At 43.7% G+C, this 15,001-nt stretch overlaps 1 long non-coding RNA gene across 1 annotated transcript in view; it reads right to left on the bottom strand.

Moving 5' to 3' along the window:
* LOC138259443 (uncharacterized) overlaps positions 1-13,088 on the bottom strand; it is a 51,352-nt gene extending 38,264 nt beyond the window's left edge. Inside the window, exons 1-2 of the long non-coding RNA XR_011198733.1 lie at positions 12,941-13,088; positions 12,257-12,364 (exon numbers count right to left, since the gene is read on the bottom strand). This is a non-coding gene — a long non-coding RNA (uncharacterized lncRNA). The remainder of the gene's footprint in view (positions 1-12,256; positions 12,365-12,940) is intronic.
* Between the last annotated feature and the right edge of the window lie 1,913 nt (positions 13,089-15,001).

Here is a 15,001-nt window from a genome sequence, read left to right as displayed (position 1 = left end):
GAACCCCAGTGCCCTGTGGCCATGTCATTATCAGAAAACAGGCAAATGAGCAGACACACTACCCTCCACCTAAGCAAGCATCGAAAAGCTAATGGCACTGACCGCACTAAAGTTAATTGTTGCCTTGGTGCTGGGGTCAAACACAAGCTTTGAAGCCAGAAAAGCACCACAAGTCATCGGACCTGAAAATACCACCTTAGGATCCGAAAGCACCCTCAGTGCTAAAAGATGCCCTACCGCACAAAAAATCATTAGGAACAAAAATACCTTCAACGCCTAAAATACCGGGAGTGTCCAACATCAAAAACACTGTCTGAGCTAAAACAACGACCTGTGGAGCCAATACTTGGAAAACTGCTAGAAAGAAAACATACTTTGTTTATCAGTCCGAATATTGGAAGGGTAGTTGCAAAATCACCTCTCCCACCAAAGGACACACTTCCTAAAAGTAAGGCGGCTTTTGAGGAAGAAATAATCGTGCCAACTCACTCGTGGCGCCAAGGAAGAAGTGTAAAGACAGTTGAACTAACCCCATACTTGTTGTTCAAACACCACCTCCTCCACCCACTTCTACCTCTCCGCCTGTCATTCCCATACTACCAGCACCGCCCTTGTTACCAGTTCGTCCTCAGTCGCCTGAACACTTTCCTTGTGAACAACCACAGGCATCACCCACACTCATCAATGGGAGACCTTGACAATGGGGATGACATTCACCCCTATGAGACACCATACTTTCCTGACCCAGAAGTAGATTTAGATAATGTACATGGGATGACTATGACATAGATGCTGTAGATGACACTGATCCTGACCTATACCACTCTAAACCCTTACCACCAAACGACACAACAAACTACTTTGAGGTACTTATTAGAGGTGCACACTGTCACAAAGTGGATCGCCACACACTACAGGATGAGGGTGATTTCTCGGTGGAAAACTTAAGCAGGTCTCACAGGGCAGGATAGTTCTTGTCCATGCTAAAGGGTATGCTTAAGCCCACAGTGGAACATTTTAAGCAACCAGTAAAATCGAGTCATAACCCCAAGGGTGGACAAAAAATATAAGCCTTGCCCCTCCAATCCTACATACTTCAAGGGCCGGTTTCCACCTGATTCTTAAGTGGCTCACACGGCCAGGAAAAGGGCCAATTCTCGGGGGTTTGGGGATGCTCTTGCTACCGATTGTAAAAAGAGCAAGTATGATGCAGTGGAAAAGGTGTCACTGCACAAGCAGTCAACCATCCCAGTATAGCCAGTTTGATATGCCTCCTTTCACGATACAATAGAGCCCAGTGGGATGAAATACAAGAACTACCTGAAATAGTTTAACACATACTTTTCTGTCTGTATTTATCTCCGAAGATCAGTGGAGGCAGAGACTGGGAGCCTTAAATATGATTGGGGTGTAGATTTTGCCAGGCACTGGAGTTTGCTATCGGGATTTGCAGCAGGAAAATCCTGATGCAAATCATGGCAGCAAAGTGTGCAAAATGGGCTTTACACATCCACTAACGCATAGAATCATTTTGCAAATTGCATGCTATTTCCTCATTCCTGGACGCACAAACCTTAATATACTGTAAATGGTGCACTCATGAAACTTCACAGCCTTTGCTTTCGTGAATTTGTTGGTATGTGATTTGTGCCCAATATTTGCAGCACCACAGTTGTGCCTTCTGTAAAGCAGGGATAAATTTGCTTTCTGCAATTGAACATGTGTACTTCACAATTACTGTTTGCTCCTATGACACTTTCAGTTTTATTTGGGCGCATGTAGGCTTCTTTATTATGTGTACACCAAAAAAGAAACAGAAGGTTGCGAACAGGCAGACCCTTTGAGGGTGGCACCCTTTGAAAACCGAAGACTCTCCTTTCCAGCAGTACCTCTTATGTCATTATCCATGCCTTGGTTGATCAGAACCAATATACATTGAATTATTGAACTCCAAAAAGTTTTACACTCTTATTACACTAATACACAAAACGAACATAAGAGACCAGGCATTTCATCATGCATGAGTCAATCAATCAATATTTGTAAAGCGCGTCTACTCACCCGCAAGGGTCTCAAGACGCGTGTGTCCAGTCACCTGAATCAGTGTGTGCAATTTTAAAAACTGCTGAATTCACTTCAGAATGTCAGTTCCACAATGTTTTAGTGTACAAGGGTTTCCCAAAACGTTTTTTTTTTTCAAAATAGACTTACTTATTATTAGGAAACCTTTTAATTCCCAATCTAAGAAACTAAGAGGGGCTGAGTAGGTATACTTTTCAGAAAAAAAACTCCAGTCCTATGTTTCGTTTGTAATATTCAGTTTTCCTGATCCTAGATTTAAATGCCCATGATTTTCCTTGGTGTAACTGTCAATGCGCTTCGACCCTAGCTGTGTGGAGGGTCTCAAGACCCGGAACTTGATGCCTACTGGTTGTTAAACAAAAACAAACCACTTGAAGGGTCCGAGTTCAGATTAATCTTCCTAGCACAGGGCGTATTTTTGCTTATGTCTGGTTTTATTGCTGTCAGCTGGGTAGTTTTGTTTAGGATTAATAGGTGAAGTTGGCACGCTCCTTGATCTTGCAAGAGCACCCTGGCTTATGCTTATAGAGTCCTTGGATGGCCCAAAGCGTCTAAACTGTCTGTTCGCCCAAGTTTGAGGGCATGGTTTGGGGCTGTCGGTGTCGAAATCTGTTTTACTGCTGGAGTTAGAGCGGAGGATGCTAGTAAATGCACAGGTTAATTTTACAACTGCTAAGGCAGCCATTTGACCCTCCATACTCACGGTCACAAAACACTAGTGTGGATGTCCAAGTGAACAGAGACACAGGTGGGACAGAAAGTACTAAGTCAACTGTTTGCATCCTTTCAACCCATTCTCACAGGAGGGTGACAGTACCTCTACGTAAATAATGTACAGCATATGGATTTATAAAAAAAAAAAGCATGCTATAAAACGAAATCGTTAACTGTAGGGGTAGCTTTTCAGCTAGAAGAATTTTCAAGATTTACAGATGAACCTCCCAGCACCCCAGAAATAAGCCTGATAAGCAAGAATGGCAAAAAGTGAGAAACTCAGGAACGCTATAGCAAGGATTTAAGTTGTCAAGGGAAGGGTTGTGGGAGGGCTGGAGAAGGCTGGATTAAGAACACTGCAACCACACACGTTTTGGGGCAGGGGTTCTTCATGGAAGGAAGGGAAGGGCAGGGCATCGGAGCAACATCACCCAAAAGGAGGGAAGGGGGTACTAGCTGAATGGTTTCAGGCCCAACCACTGGATAGTGGAATAAAGCACAGCATGTGAATCCTGAAAATTTTTCAAGAAATAGTTGAGATACTGAGGAAAATATTTTTTAAAAAAAATTGAGTTATGAAAAATGTACAAATAAATTACCTTCAAATACTGCAACACTTGAAAGTCTGTTTATACAACTTTAAATCTCAATATATTATCTTCCTTATACATATATTCCCTTTCTACGTAATCATGTATAAATTTATTATTTTACTCCTACTGTACAAGAGAAAAAAAAAAACTCTCCAGTGCACCACTGTCTCACCCTGTGCCTCTCTCAATCTATACTGTCTTCACTCACTGACTCACCACAAACCTCAATCTACTACTATGATCTCCAAAATAACCCTTCCTAAACTCTTCCCTCCTTTATCCCCCCGGCTCACCCCAAACGTCACTTTACTAATATGATCTCCCAAACAACCAACCCTACTAAATTCTTCCCTAATGTATCTCTTCCGGACCTCATTTTACTACTATGAGCTCCCTAATCCCTTTCGACACTCTTCTCTCCATCTCTCCTTTTACTCGTCCCAAACTTCATCTTGCTACTATGATCTCCCAATTAACACTTTCTAGATTCTTCCCTCTTGTATCCCTCCATTATTCTATTCAAACCAGCTAACAGACTCACATTTCCACCCCTCAAATAACTTATATTTCCCTAAACTAATCCTTTTGGGTTCCAGAGTAGCATGCTACTCACTGAATAGCCCTTCGATGCCTCGTCAGGGGTAGGAAGCGCTATATAAATACAATTACAGCCTTTATTTAATATGACCTTATCTTTGTATTTATTCTGGAAAATTCAATCTTGTTGACAGTTATTCTCCCTCCAGCTGGAACCACAAACTTTCACTGTCCAGTGGCATTGTTGAGGTCTTTGAACCTATGATTTTAATCAATAAAAAGTTGAATGCACTTGATGCCATCTATACTCTTGGCTATATTTTCGTTAAAATCCAGTGAGGTATAGGCTGTCTAGGCGAAGTCGTTGCCCATCCTTGCCATGCAAGTGACACACTATACAACTTCTTGGGTAATGCCTGTGGCTCTGTGTAATCTGCATTTGAACTCTGACATCATTCCGGCTGGTGGTTTTTTTAGGGTTTGTACAACTTCTAAGGTAAGAGCCTGAATCTTGATGTAAAGAAAGGTTTGAAAGTAACCATGTCATGCATTAATACGGCAGAAATTGCTCGTAGTGGTTACTAACCGATTATGCACGAAGGTGCTATTTACTACCATGGCTTATTGAGCGTCCATCTTTAAGTGAGACTTCCTTGTGTAACTACTGTCTTCTAGGAGAGGGGTGTGGCTCACAGCCACGTTGAATCGAATTGACAGGTCACGTCTCATAATCTGCATTTGTTCTACGAAGTATGTTGAACATTTGGTTCTACCCTGGATGACTCTACCACCAAGATCGGAGTGATTCTTTTTGTGGTACACAAATGGCAACCCAAAAAAAATACAACTCTCTAAGAAGGGCTGTGTAAGAATGTTAGGGTGTCCAATGTAAGGTTACCATCAAGTGGATGTTAGAAAGGCAATTGATTCAAACTCCTGGAAGGTCTTGAGGGGAGACAGGAAGGTAAGCTTGAATCCCATCCTTTTTACAGTGGCCGCCTAGGTTTACAGAACCAAATCAAAATTTGAATTTCGGTTTCCCGAAAACAAAGAATGATTCAAACTTGAATTGTTCAACAATCACTTCCCAGTGCGACAGCCTCCATTGTTTTGCATAAAAGTCTCTTGTAACCTAAATGAGAGCTTTGTCTTGTGGTGAGAGGCACAGCCAGGCCCGGTTTATGAGGGGAACGTGGTGTTTTTATTTTCTGCAATGGACAGCCCCCTTCGTTGTTGAGTATTCTTCACAGTACATCAGAACCGTCTTCCCATCTGAGAAGCAAACACTGATAGGGAGCAAAAAGTGAGGCTCTTAGCCAACCATGATGCATGGAATATCAACAAACGGCATCCTGTCTTGGTTTGACCCCCCTCCTCCGTCTCGCGCAAAGCACGCCATTGCAACTCACAGGCGACAGGACATATGCCACAGAGGAGCCTTTGATCTGGACTCCGCAACTTTTTCTTGGGAGTAATGTGTTTTGTCTGCGTACTGTCTTGTTTCTTTGGGCTGATATTTCCTGTCCGTTGATGGACGTCTAAAGCAGTGTAGATTGGTGACATTTCAAAGTGACGAGCCGTACGTAGCATGCTAGAAATGCAAGCGATCCCGACTCGTATAAGGGAGGTTTTCCCTCCATAAAGAGAATGCACTAACCCTACGGCACACGGGCCTGGTCACCACTCTTTGTTTGCGGGTTATCTGCCTGGTAAACAATAGGCGGAATGAACCAATTTCCCCTGTCCTTTAAAAGTGGGGGCAGATTTTCTAAATTCGATGCAATGCAAACGTCGTAAGAATCTGCAGCGCAGTTTTGCACCAAGGGGGGGGGGGGGGGGGGGGGGGGGGGAATGCTGAATTGTATTTACAAAGCGTTGTTCAGTGATGTCATTAGTGATGCATATACCGTGGCATTTGAGTCTCGATAAATCATATTTCACTCAGAACGATCATGATCGATTGCCATCTTATGCGACTTGTCTACTTGACAAACTATCAACGAAAGTCTGCACTCATGCAAGTGCCTAAAGGTGACTCGTAATATGTTTGTTTAGAAAATGTTACAAATACTCGTTAGGGAACATTAACACAGCCTACCTCGACTCATGGTTATCATTTCTCACCTGTTTTCATTTGGCATTAGTTTTTCATGTAATATGCAATATAGTTGTAATATGTACTGCTTCTGATGCTTCACCATCCAACTGAGCGAGCTGGTGACAAATAAAATCAGCTATGGTACAATAGTGGGAAAGAAAAGAGAGGCTACGCCTTTGCGATTTTCCTGGATCTGTGAATTTGTAGGGAATACCAAGCAATATCAAACGTGTTCCCGACTGTTATGGATGCTGAATCCTTAATCTCAGACAGAAAGTTGGCCTTCAAAGCCTCCTTGACTCTTGGATGAGAAGTAATGACCTAGCTCAAATGAGTCTCTGAGAAGATTAATGCATGATCTACTGTAATACAACTAATACAATCTCCATCTCACAAAAATGCAATATGAAGCCAAAGTTGTTACTAAGAACACTTTAGTAATGCCTTAAAATAAAAAAAATAAAAAATACATATATATATATATATATATATATATATATATATATATATATATATATATTCACAACACAGGGTGAAGCAAACAGTACTCACAACATTCAAAATATAACTACTGAGGTACATAAATAATGAGTACCACAGCTATGTCCTAGGTTTACTGTTAGTGATCAGTACAAAAATTTTGATCAAATTGGATGTTCACAAAATATCCGGATCACAATCTTCTTACAGGAAACAAAGACCAGTGTTATTCTGTAGGGTCATTATCCATCCTCCTGTCAAGAGTCACACTGTTCATGATCACCAATAAAGAACATAGAACTCGATTCACCATGCACAGATTGCAATCCTCATAGGAAAATGTTATTATTTTTTGGGATTTGAACCTGGTCTTATCCCTCCAAAATAACAGACTTTTTCTGGGCTATTTGTTGTCATTATTAAAATTGCAACAGCATTAACAAATTTGATGCAAACTACGGAAAACTGTAATAAAAACTTCAAATATTGTATCCTAGTTTGTAGTATGGCAATACAGATTTTATGACAGAACTTCATTATAGGACATCTTCTCTTTCTCCACGTTTTGGGTTAGTGCTCCTGAAACCTTAAACTATTATCTCACTATCTAAAGATGATGGGAAATCCTGGCCAATGGCTCAATGTCTGGTAAAGGCAGATCTTGCTAATGAAAGTTGTTAGTAAGTGCTGTGCCCCCTTGGGTGTATTGAGATGCATGGATGCCGGTACAAATGAGTATAGAAAAGATCTCACACCTTTATGAGCTTTGGACCCAGCTAGCATGCAGGTCATCAGGTTGCTAGGGGTGGTTTGTCTATCTGCACTTTGCATGATGTTTAGGGATCCTAGGCCCTGAAGAATGCCCCCAGACCTTCCATGGCTCATAGTAGAGGGCAAAAACATGTCGGCCGTTTTTTAGATAGGCGACCCAGTGAGTCCTTATTCTCACCAAGGTGTCCCGTCCTTGTTTTTAATACACCAGCAGATACCACTATTAAAAGTGTAGATCACACACCGGTAACTGCCTAGGTAGTTTTATATTCCCTTAGCTTAGCTGGATCCCACTATCTCCAGATAAAAATATATTTATGCACTCCCTCCTGTTCTTTTAACGGTGAGGTAGAGTCTGCCCAGGTGGCACGGTCCTACATGGGTCGGGCTAGGTGGTCAAATGAAGCATGACACTATATAGTGTGTGAGACCACCTAGTCTGTAAAGGAAATCTCCCCCCCCCCCCCCCCCCCTTCCCCTCACTCACCCCACACAGCACCCACACTGCCCGCTTTTAGACACCCAGCAAGGTCTAGGAGCCCACGGATAATTTCTCGTGACGGTAGCTCCATATCATTGGTGAACCCCATACTTCTGTGTTGACTGGTTTTAGATGTAGGGAGCTAGTATGGGCTGATTCCCACCAAATACGTTTCTAATCTCCCTTAAACTCTCCGGTTGTGTTACAAGAGACTCTACTTCTAACATACAGTTTACTAAGACCACACTTGATTGAGGCTGTTGTTGAGAACATGGCAAATGGAGAGGGAAAAGCCTCAACAAAGAGACCAAAGCAGGTGCAGATTCAAAAGGAGTGTGATGGCCGCAAAGAGCCACCTCTGAGCTCATCTGCATTGGAATACTTTATAGGGAAATCTCTGACAATCTCCTAAGGTTTTTCGAGGACTTTTAGACTCACTGATCAGCTTCCTCTGGCACCATGGTTGGCTCGGCTTTTCATGCTGGCAAGACAGGAGGATGGCAATTCAGCAGCACTTTCCCGTGTTTTTTTTGGCTTTAGTCATATTTTGAAAGATGTTACATGATATTAATCATAAAATAACAATAAAATTGATGTTTAATAATAAAAAGCATTCCAAAATGCATGCAATTTCAAACTCTTCAAAGAACCAAATAGCACCCTGGTTTGGGCAGGGGTTCTCATGCAATACTTAATAAATACTCTTTTTAAATACTGTCTAAGAATTGTTGAAAATAGGATGCACTTCAATAGAAATATTTTGGAACATCTAAATCTCATATCACTCAGACAATTTGCACCATTATATTTTAACAATTTCATGAAGGCATTTGACTTCAAATTTGGATGTACATTAAGCACAATCTAAAATAGTGTTACACACAATAATGTTAGCAATTTCATGAATATAAATTAAGGTACCTTGATTTCCTACACCATCTTTGGTAAAAGTCACCAATGGTTATCGGAAGGCATAGGAATAGTTCCTTAATTAACTTTTCTTAAACACTTCATTTTGAATATGCTTGCTTCTCTGGTTTATAGAATAATCAATAGGAATATTCACCAAATCCAGACATTTATTTCTTTTTTTATTTTAGGATTCAGGAATACTTCTTTTTGCTAACCATTACATTAGACTAGATAATTTATTAACTCTACAGCGTTTTAATTGGACAAAAACATGTATCACATGTCTTACTTCTTAAAATTCCCACAAGGTCAATGTAAGTCTCACTGACTGGATCAGTGGGGACTTAGGGAGATGTTAAGCTCTTTTCAGAATTTCTATTTCCATTTGGGTATAGCTTCTACTCCCAATCTAATATCATTACATTATTTCTATAGAAAAGTATGGGTGAAATTAAAGCCTCAATAGCTTTTAAAAGAAGCAATAGATTACCCATAATCCATACTGACAGGAAGTGACATCACTGTTTTTTCCAGCGTTCCTCTCTGCAGGAAGTTATAGCATTTGTTTTGCATCAAAACAATCTTTAAAAGAAGCCATGCAAGCAGACTTCGTACCTCACAATCTATCTCCATAGGAAGTGACATCACTGCATTTTCCAGCATCCAGCTCTACAGGAAGTGACATCACTTCATGCCTTTTCCCTATTTCGATCAACTTCTCAGAGCATTCTATCATTTGGGCGTCCCCAGCAAAGGGTGGACCCTAACAGGGAAATCTCCAGTTTCAACTTCTTAGGGCGAGGAAGGCTTTTTAGCCAAATCCATGCTCCTCTAGTGTAACCTCCAAGGTAAGATCTCACAATGTGCCTCACCCAGCAAACTCACCACTACCCATTCCCACAATTCCACCTAAAACTACACCTCACAGACCCTCAAAAACATCTTCACAGCACAAAGACCCGCCCTCCTACACATCCCATTATCCCATAAACCACCATACACCCTCAAACTACTGAACACAAGATCTATCGCATGCTTATCAATGCAGGGTTTGCAGTATTGCATGCTATAGACACTACATACCCCCTTTAATACACTTGTCATCATTAAAAAATGGCTTACTTCCACATCCTAGACACCCTTCTTCAAACAGGCTACACCAAATGGTGTACAGATTAAGAATGGAGGCGGTTTTACCATCATCTATTAATCCTCCTGCATCATTGGCAAGCAGCATCACTCACCCCCTGGAAGTACTCACATGCCACTCCCCACTATCTGCAACTCAGTCCACCACCTTCCACCTTATTTACCAGCCTCCTGGACAGAACAAGAACTTCATGTACAACTTCTCAAACCACCTCATCCATCTAAAAGGCCCCCACCATCATCCTCTGTGACTCGTACCTCCCAGACAACTCAAGCATCAATAAAACAAGAGACAACCGCTTCAGTTGACCACCTAACCATCCCCATCACCTGCTTAGTGTCCCTCCAAAAGATCAAGGTCAACCCACCTGAGGACATCAAACCTTCAGATCCTTCAAACACTTCTCCATAGGCAACCTAAAACTGAGACTCTTTGCTTGCTTTTCATGTCTGTTTGACATCAAAACCCATCTAAACAACATTAACACATTTCTGGAGGGCCACGTGAGCATTTAGCATGCGTAATTCTCCTTTGCACATTTTTTGTATTGCTATTGTTTACAGCCTCTGGTAATTCACAGTTAACATGGCTTACACTATTGCCCACATTGTTTATAGACATCTGAGAAATAGTTAACAATGTGTCATTACTGTTTAAAGCAGGCACAGACTTTACAGAGAAAGAGGTAAAGTGATCATAATTTACCATCATGCTTCCACACGCCCTCAAATCCGAACAGGCTTAGTTAAGCAGTTTGTGCACTGAGCATTGTTTTTGTTGCGTCACTCCAAAAGGGCACTCTAGTTTAAAACCCTCATAGTCCACTGTGTAAGTTACTCCTAAGTAGCGAGCAACCATGGTGAGTCTCAGAAGTATTTTTGGCAAAGCCATTAACGTAACTAAAATTAAAAATTTCATAATATCTAGTGAAAGTGCAGTGTGCTTTCTCAGCTCCACCACCACAGCCACCCTTTCAAATACATGCACGGTTCTCGGGACCAGCCATGTCAGAAGCTGTTGCCTCGCCCCATTCCATCCAGCTAACTTCCTTCTCAGGCCTGGTATGGGGATCTCCCTCTACCCTGAACATAGAATAGCCATCAGAGTACCTGACAACCAAGGTATGGCTGAAAAGCGCTTTACGTTAAGCTACCTTTGGTAAATAAGAGACCTAGGGCTACATTTATCAAACTTTCACGCAGTACAGCAAGTCCCTTGCTGTGCTGCGTGAAAGGGCAGGAATGCAACATATTTAACATCATATGGAGGACTTCTGTCCTTTCCTTGCACTGGCACCCCTTTGGCTGCCTTGCGCCAATGCAGGCACACTTACACCGTGATGCAAGGGTGCCTGCATTGTAGGCAGGGTTTTTTTGTGCACGAAGGCAGACCTTCCTGCACAAAAACAATCCTCTGAGGCATTTTTCTCTCTGTATGCAGCACACTTAGAAAGAGGAAACAAGGAGGAAGAATTAAGATATTTCTCCTTGTTTCGCCTCCCCTGGGAAGGTGTAGCATTTTGACGCATTTCTAGGTTACCAGTGTTGGTAAATCTGGGAAAGAGCTAAAATCAATGGAAGGATGCATGGGAACACCCATGCTCTACCCATGGAACTCCTCCCTGGGCAGAGTAGCGCAAGACAGCGATTTGCCCTTTTTTTTTTTTTTTTTTTTTTTGCATTACTCCAGATTTATCAAGCCACTCAGGGACAAGCAAGCTGGCCTTGTGTGGCTTGATAAATCTCTCTTAGGTTAAGAGTGACGCAAAACCTTGGTAAACACGCCCCTTCGTATATCCCATCTGACAATCCCTGGGTAAAGAAATGTGGAGGATGGTCACGCCCTTTTACCTTTGGGCACATCCATCTTCCATCTTACTCTGAGCATTTACACACACATATTTCACAATCGGCTAAGGTGATCTGAATGAGTCTTCAACTGATACTGAACCGGAAGAGTGGCCCTGTCAAACCTAACCAAATTATAAAAATATAGGGGTACTTCCAAGGGACAAAATAAAAAAAAATATATAGGAAGGTATGGGTGACACAAACAGCAGGGGACTAGGAAAGAGAGGGCATAACTCTCTTCGCACAGGACTGGTCTGCACTGGCCTTTTCAGCTATTCACAGGTACTACTCTAGACACCACCCTTTAAAACAATGTCCCAATGCCATTAGTATCCACTTCATGTCGTTTTAATTCTTCGGGGCTTTAAAGGCTGTTTATATCCTTGTAGAGTGTGTTCTGACATGTACATTCTTTTCCGCACGGACTTAAAGCAACTGCAAACAGAATTTAGCAGTTAACGCTGCATAGAACTGGGCGAAAGACACCAAACAGAAGGCGCCTCATGGGTCCCAGTGGCATTATGTACACAGAATCTATGCTTTTTTGAACGCAGGTTCCGGAATTCTAACTAGAATATGTTGTCCTACCTGTGGATCTGGTTTCCAACAGCCGCGTTGGCGCAAAACCTGTTTCTAACATTCCTCACTCAACGCCAACACCGAGTAGATACCGCTTGGTCGTGGTCCAGATAGGCCCTAAAAATAAAAAGGTAATTGTTAAAACTTAAAAGAATTGTTCTTATACCAGGTGCTGCTGTTATCTTTATTTTGTTTTCAGTTTCAAAGGCCCAAAGGCAGTCTTCTTCCACAAAGGCTCTGTTTATAGGTGAAAGGTTCATACGGGGTAAACGGGATGTGATAATTGTGTGGAAATCCCACTACTGCACTGTTAACTCCTCATGATGAGGCGTGCGCGAATATTGAGTTGGGTGCAAATTTCCCGAATGGAAGTCCATGATTCCAAGTCATGCGCAAATTTTCAAATTGTCCCGCCATCCACACCCACTTAAGGATGTTTCACCACATGACTTCTACCAGGCAAAACCAGATGAAAATTACGCAGGCAAATTAAGTACATTTCACGTGTGAGGGAAAACTTCGGACGCCCACAGATGGAGTAAAGGGGATCTGGCCCCCGGCCCATGGAGGACGGCCGGTGCAGGAAGGATCGCTGTGCCCTGCCATCCCACTGGCTGCTGCACACGCAGGGCCGCGCACTAACCCAGGGCCGTCATCCCACATTCTGCGGCCAAGTGCTAGAGGTGCTCTCACCCTCTCTCTGCTGAGCCGCGCTGAAGCGCAAGGACTCCGGGGGCTGTCCCGTCCACTGCCTGCGGAAACGGGCGACACAACGTTCTGCCTGCTGCGAGGATAATCCCCATCAGGCCAGCTAGTTTTTTCCTGGTTCCTGCGTCACCGGCCTCACCACGTGTCTGCTGCTTTTTCAGGTACCAGGGCTGCACAACCCCATCTCAGCAAGTGGGTTAAAGAAACTGTCAGGGGGCAGGCTTTTCAGTACAAGCCACCAGCACAGGGGTGCAGAGGCCAAGTTGACTCTCTACAGCCTGAAAAAAAACAACAAAGAGAGAGATACAAGTGCCTTAAATAAACTCTGGATCAATAAAAGTGTTGGTGGGATAACCAGGGATATCAAGATAGGCTCTGCGCAGAACAATGCTGATCACCAACGCCCAGCACACGATCATGGGTCACATTTGTCTGTCACTGCACTGCCCCCATTTAGCCATCTGGTGGAACCTGCTATGTCCACGCCCCGGTGGTGTCACTGGGTTGGCAGATTGAGACACTACTTCAGAGCCACGCGAGAGACTCACGGAGCGGTGCAAAGGTCTCTCTTGTTGCATTTTGGGAGGGGATAAGATCTACGATTTGTTTGAGACGCTTACAAACACAGGCAATGAAGACAATTTTGACGCAGCGGTTGAAGCCCTCAACAGGTATTTCGACCTGCAGCTTAACCCAGACTATGAGAGGTTCAAGCTGTGCAGGCCCAGCAAACTGACATGTTTTTCGCGCGTCTGCACAAGCTGGCGAGCACCTGCACAGATATCAACCAACATGATGAGATAAGAACGCAGATAATGCAGCGATTCCGCTCTAAGGTGTTACACAAGCTGATCTTGCGGCAGCCCAGCATATTGCTGGACGAAATACTCATCCTTGCGAAGTCGCACGAGTTGTCCAATAGCCGCACAGATGACATGGCTGCCACCTTCGCACGGTCATTCCCGGCAACGGGCCCAGCAAAACCTGGCCCTGTGAAGAAAGAACAGGTCGACGCCATCCAAAGTTGCCAAAACCCACTGTGTACAGCTCAACCACCAAGAAGGGAAGAAAAGGGGTGCAGAAACTGCGGCCTTGAACACCATAAGCCGGGTGTATGCCCAGCGAAGGGCAAGAACTGCTCTAAATGTGGTCACCCAACCATTTCACAAAGGTCTGCCGAGGAGGACGGCCCAGAACTGGAACTACATTAGGAAGAAGAGAAGCAGTGAAACAAGTGATGCCAGTAGATGATGTGGGGGCAGCAGCAGTAGATACATACCCTTGTGCTACCCCATACGAGGACAACGAAGACAAAGAGAGATTCGTTGTCTCATTTGCAGGCAGGTTGGACCAGAGGCAGCAACCACAACCCATGTGTACCCTAATAGTTAACGGCACACCAGTTACCGTGCTCATAGACACAGAGGCGCCAGTAAATGTCATGGATGTAGAACAATACAGCTAGATATCTCCCCCACCAGAGCTCAAACCGTGCCGCACAAAGATATACGCTTATGGAGGCGTAGACCCGCTACCCCTGCGAGGGGTGATAGAAGTCACTGTGGGCAGCGACCGGCACTAGACACGTGCTATGTTCCACGTGGTGGAAAGCAAGAAAGGAACCCTCCTAGGGTGTCACACGGCAGAAGATCTGGAGCCAGTGTTCTTCGCTCAACAAGTACACGATTCACTTGCCGAAGCAATGCTGGCACAATTCCCAGACCTCTTCTGCGGGCTAGGAAAGCTAAAGGGAAAGCAATTCCACCTGCATGTCGACCCTGCCGTACAACCCATGGCTTTACGACACCGTCAGGTCCCTTTCCACCTGAGGCCATAGGTGGAGCAAGAACTACAGAGTCTTAAGGAGCAGGGGGTCATAGAGAAGGTGACGGACTGGGTGTCGCCTCTCGTTGTCGCCCCAAAGCCAAAACAGCCGGGCGGCATCCGCCTATGTGTGGACATGGGCCTTCCCAACAGTGCCATAAAGCGGGAACGCCACATCACGCCCACCATTGACAACATTATTGCTGACCTCAACTGGGCCCA

The sequence above is a fragment of the Pleurodeles waltl genome, chromosome 9, assembly GCF_031143425.1.
Source record: "Pleurodeles waltl isolate 20211129_DDA chromosome 9, aPleWal1.hap1.20221129, whole genome shotgun sequence".
Classification (NCBI taxonomy): Eukaryota; Metazoa; Chordata; class Amphibia; order Caudata; family Salamandridae; genus Pleurodeles; species Pleurodeles waltl.
Note: the sequence above shows the minus strand (reverse complement) of the source record. Positions and strands in the feature narration are given on the sequence as shown.